The following is a 6,000-nucleotide window of genomic DNA, read 5'->3' on the forward strand; positions in this document are numbered from 1 at the left end:
AGTGAACCTACAGAATTTGTAAAGTGTTCATAAACAGTAGCTTTCTTTTAGTCCGTGTCTTCCCTTTCCATTATTATGTAGTAAGGACTTTCTTAGTTTTTTTAGTTATATATCATTATGTAGAAATTATTAATTTGAGAATATTTTAGAGAATGCAGAGTATAGATAAAATGTGAAAAATTTTAATCATTTATTAAAAACAGGAAAAACATTTTAAATGTAAATTTTAAAAAGCAGAAAATTTAGAGTAGTGTGGAAAGCCCAAAGCACATTAGAATTTTTTATGTAGTATACTTTTGGGAACTTAGTGTGTGTAACATTCTTGAGGATGGTATGAAAGTGACTGGCATTTGGCATATAATTTCTCATACCAAGCTAAAGAAGTAATGCATGATTTCTTTATGAGTTTTTTTTTCCAAAATCAAAATAATGATATTCAGATTATAAAAGTGAAGAAAAGGCAGGCCTAATTTAGCAGGCAATATAGTAGACTTCGGAGAAGGCAATGGCACCCCACTCCAGTACTCTTGCCCGGAAACTCCCATGGACGGAGGAGCCTGGTGGGCTGCAGTCCATGGGGCCGCTGAGAGTTGGACACAACTCAGTGACTTCACTTTCACTTTTCACTTTCACGCATTGGAGAAGGAAATGGCAACCCACTCCAGTGTTCTTGCCTGGAGAATCCCAGGGACAGCGGAGCCTGGTGGGCTGCCGTCTATGGGGTCACACAGAGTTGGACACGATTGAAGTGACTTAGCAACAGCAGCAGCATAGTAGACTCATCAGCAGCATAGTAGTTAAACCTTGCTTTATTTAGTACCATACTTAGATGCAGTTGATACACAGTTGTTAAAAGGTAAAACATCAAACAAAGAAGAAAATTGTGGAAAAGAAGAACAGCATGAGGAATATTATTAGTAGCACTAGTAGCTCTTGGTTATAACAAAGCAGCAAGGTTTGAGTCATTCTTTTTTTCTGAGAATTACCCAACCATACATTTTTGGAAGGAATTGGTGTCTGACATTTTAACCTAAGTGCCACAGTAAGACATTTTTTTCTAATATCCCTCTTTTAAATTTAAGGCTTCAAGTCTTAGAACTAAAGTAGAGAATGGATAGGATAATAGGTACTTCTTTTAACATAGATCATGTTTCACTACTAGCCCAGTGCTCAGGCAGACAGAGGTGTTTAATAAATGTTAGTTTTAGTTTCCTTTAAAAAAAAAAACTCTAGGAAAGTGACAGACATACTACCTGATTGTTTATTTACAGTAGTCTTTCATATCAGTTCATCTTTAAAGACCATCAGCTGGCTCAATGGATTGCTAATTTTTTTTGCTAACCAAACCAAACTATGCATCTCTTAAATAGTAAGACAAACTATGAAAATGCAAATTGATAAAATATTTGCTTTCAAAAAGGATATATTGTACAATTCCTTAAAATATTGATGCTTTAGTAGTAGCGGTGGTAATAATCTGTCCCAGTATATGTCAAATATAATTAGCTATTCAAGGAAAAGAAGTACTATAAAGTCCATTGTATCTGCATTATCTGAGTATTTTCATTCCCTTGACAATTACAGTATAATTTTCAGATTACAGACTAAGTAGGGCAGCATTTGTTGTGATTAAATTGTTTCTTCCTGGGTAAAATAAACTTTTTCTCCTGGTTTAAAATTAGTTATTTTATCTAGCGTGTAAGTCCCTTCTTACTCTGATTATTTGACTTAATTACAGTGCTTTACTATGAGGGAGGCAGGGTATAACTACTGGAATATTCATTATTTTATAAGATAGCTCATTAAAAATCATGTCTTCCTTTTATAGAACAGACTCAGTGGAGAACCTCCCTAAAACCACAGACAGAAGTGGTGTAAACCTAATTTTAATTTTATGTACTTGAAAGTAGTAAAACTTTATTAATTGGTAATTAGCTGGGATCAGAAAATGTTCCTGTACCTTTGGAATCCACTTTGAAGCTCAGATAATTCATTATAAGCACTGGTTGGAATGCTGGTATCTTTCACACACAAAAAAGTCTGGTTCCTTGCCACTCTCCTCCAGTGCCACGCCTAGCACCCTCCACCAGTTCTATTCCACATCCCTGGGGTATTCACTAACCTTTTTACTTTTCTCAGTCAAACTTCTAAGACCTCTTTCTCTTGATCTCATTCTTAAATAATGGCCTTGCCTCTTAATGTCCTAGGAAACAGAATCAGTTAAAGAAGAACTTCCACACTGGGTTTCCTTTAGTTATGTCCGCAAACTCTTTTTGTAAAAGACCAGATATGAAATATTTTAGCTTTTGCAGGCCATATGTCACAACTTTTTAACATCGCCACTGTAGCAGATTGTAGACAATACATAAATTATTGATGTGGCTGTGCTATAATAAAACTTTACAAATACAGGTGATTTCCTGGAGTTAGCCTACCAAGCTATCGATTGCCAGCTTCAGTCTAATGTCACACAGGTACAAATACGAATTAAAAATAATAATAATATCCAGTCTAACAATCTGTCTTTTGATTGAATTATTTAATCTACTCACATTCAGTGTTACTGGTTTATTATTAGAATATTAGAAATATCTGTCATTTTAATTTTTTATATGTCTCATATTTAAAAATCTAATGATTTTTCACATTTTTGAGTTATTTTTTCAGTTTTTCTAGGGCTTACCATGTATATTTTAACCTACAGGAGTCTGCTTCTGATTTACACTAACTTAATTTCAGTGAGATACGGAAGCATTCCTGTAGAGCTCTATTTCATTGTCTTCCATTTTTATACTGTTATTGTTGTGCATATTACATCTATATATATTATAAACCTAACAACACAGTGTTTAATTATTGTTTTCTGTAATTCTGTGTCTACTAAAAGAAAGAAAAGATGACCATCAAGTTTATATTTATAAAATGAGTCACTGACTTTCTTATATCTGGTTCTCTTCATTTGTTCCTATGGGTTCAGGTTACCATCTGGTGTTACTTCCTTACTCCAGTACAACTCTTCACACCTACCTCCTTTGTGCTATTATTTGCAAATATAATACATTTCTACAAGTTACAAACCCAATGGTACAGTTATGTATATATTTCTTCAAATAACTGCTTTTTAAAAAGAAAGGAGAAGAAGGATACTGTCTTTTATAATTATATAATTACCTTTACTACTGCTTTTTCTTTTTTCTTAAAGACTTAGATTCCCATTTGGGTTTACTTGTTTCCACTCTGAAGAACTTTTTTTAGTATTCCTTATAAGGTGGATTGCTAGCAATTCTCTTTTAAGTTTTGTCTACCTGGTAGTCTTTGTTTTGCCTTTTTTTTTTTTTTGCAAAAATGCCAGCAGCTTTTTTTTTTTTTTAATTTTTTAATTTTTTTAATTTTAAAATCTTTAAAAGAAAGTTTTTCTAGGTATAAGATTCTACGCTGACAGGGATTTTTTTTTCTTTAAGAACTTTGAATATCCTGTCTCACTGCTTTCTAGTTTTCACGGTTTTTTAAAATGATAAGTCAGCTTTTGAACTTCGGGGGCTGATTTCCTTTTTGTCTTTTAGCATTCTTACTATGATATGTATGTGTTTGAGCTTCTGTATTTATACTACTTGGGGTGAGTTCATTGGGCGTCTTTGATGTGTAATGTTTTCCACCAAATTTGGGAAATTTCCAGCCATGATTTCTTTGAGTGTTTTTTCTATTTCTTTTTCTTCTCCGTTTCTGGTATTCCCATTACACCTGTATGGATCCAAAAGTATCCAACATTTTTTTCTGTTTTTCTTTATTCTTTTTTCTGTCTCTTCTTCAGGTTGCATAATGTTCATCCGTTTATCTTTACTGATTCTTTTTTCTAGTTCAAGTCGACTGTTTAGTTACTATAATTTTTTACTGCAATTATTGTGCTTTTTAATTTCATGATTTCCATTTGGTTCTTTTTTTATGATTTCTGCCTCTTCATTGACATTCTCTATGATGAAACATTTTCTTCATACCTTCCTTTAGTTCTTTAATCATATTTATAGTGGCATCTTTGAAAGTATTTATTAAAAATAACATCTGGTCCCTCTCACAGTTTCTGTTGCCTACCCTTTTTCCCTATGTATGGGTCACACTTGCCCATTTCTTTGCAAATGTCATAATTTTTTGTTAAAAACTGGCTATTCTGGAAAGAGATTCCTCTCCCCCTCCCCACAAACAACTGCTGCTGTTGCTCTTTGCTTTTTTATTTGTTTAGTGACTTGGCTGGTCTATTTTACTGAAACCTGCTTCCCCCAAATTGTGGAGCCCCTGATGTCACTTTTCAGAGAGTGCAGTCTTAGGCATGTACACACTCACCCTGGGATGGCAGTGGTTTTAGCAGGGCTCTTTCTGACTGTCTCTTTTTTCTAATATCTCTAGTAGGCTGGCTGCCTCATTTGGTATTACACCCAGCCCATGCTTTGCTGTGCTGTGCCGAGTCACTCAGTCGTGTTCCACTCTGCAACCCCATGGACTGTAACCGATTCAGGCTCCTCTGTCCATGATGATTCTCCAGGCAAGAATACGGGAGTGGGTTGTCATGCTCTCTACCAGGACACCCAGCCCTTAGGTTCCACCAGTTACTGGTTGATTGCTTGATCGTTTTTGACATGCCCTGGAGCATGCCTTGCTCAGCAGTCTGATAGAATTAAATTTGGATGGGATAGTTTTTGAAGCCATCTTTTGAGGCATATTCTGACCAGGGGACAGTCCTTCTCAGCTGTCTCTCTCTGCTTCTCTGGTGAACTAGTTGGCCTACAATTTAGCTTGTTGCTCCTAATTAAGAGGAAAATGTTTTCTTCAAGAGTGCCATTGGGCTTGATTTTCTCCACATTCTCTTTCAAATGAAGTCAGTTCCTTTGGGGAGGAGAATGAAACTCTCCTTTCTTATGGACTGCTTCTTTCCCTGGACAAAATCTCTGAGCCACTCCTCTGAGTGCTGGGTGGGGCAGTAGCCTCTGGTCTTTTGGGTTTGTTTCTTACAGTTCTGTTCTTCCAGTCCTGTGAGTGAGCTGGCATAAGGAAGATGGGGCCTTAGTGTCTGGCCTTGCCATTCCTGGGGTAAAGCCCTCATCCCATGAGCTCAATGAAAGGAGAGAGCCCTCTACCTTTCAGCCACACTCATCAGAATTTAGCCGCTTAAGCTTAGAGTCAGAAGGCCTTAGAAAAGCTGGAGGATTGCCCTTTGGATAAGATGAGATATGGGAGCCCTTATTTGGGAGCTGAGGGGAGAGGGAGCCCCATCTTGTTGACCACATCCACTTAGGGTCATACTGAGTTGTAGTAGGTTTCTTTGAATCAGTATTTTTTCCTTTGTTCTGAGCCCGTAGGACTCTGCAAGGATTCTTAGTAAAGTTGTGTGTTGATAGCTTTCTCTAGCTTTGCTTCTCTGGAGAGTCTGTCCACGCTGCTTTTTACACTTCTATCCTGGCAGTGAAACTCCCACACCGGTATTTCTAGGGTATCTGCTACAGCCTTTAACATAGTGCTTGGCCCAGAATAGTATGAAAGAATTTTTTTAAGCCAGAAACATTAGCTAAATTCTTTCATGTAAGCTTTACCTTCCTCCAGGTTAGTATCACAGGATGCTTAAAATTCTAAGAGCACCTAAGAAGAAGCAAAAGAGAGAGACCACCTTGGTTTGACCAGGAAACATTATGAGTAGGTAAATGATGGGTAAAGCAAGGCTACACTCTAAATTTTGAAAACTTTACTGTAGAAGATATTTAATACATAAATTAATTATATGCATTAAATATAGGAAACTGGATATATAAAAGTCTAATGAAACCAGCTACAATTTCAAGCACCAGAATTGAAACTGAGTTTGTTTTTTAATGTGACTTTTTACATTGACAACCTTTTTTATTTATCCTAACATTATCCAAAAGTTAATCTTTAAGAACACAGATAACCATGATGACTTCTGATTTGCACTCCAAGACACTCTGTCACTGCTTAATAAATAATCATTTGTAG

The sequence above is a fragment of the Ovis aries genome, chromosome 4, assembly GCF_016772045.2.
Source record: "Ovis aries strain OAR_USU_Benz2616 breed Rambouillet chromosome 4, ARS-UI_Ramb_v3.0, whole genome shotgun sequence".
Lineage (NCBI taxonomy): Eukaryota > Metazoa > Chordata > Mammalia > Artiodactyla > Bovidae > Ovis > Ovis aries.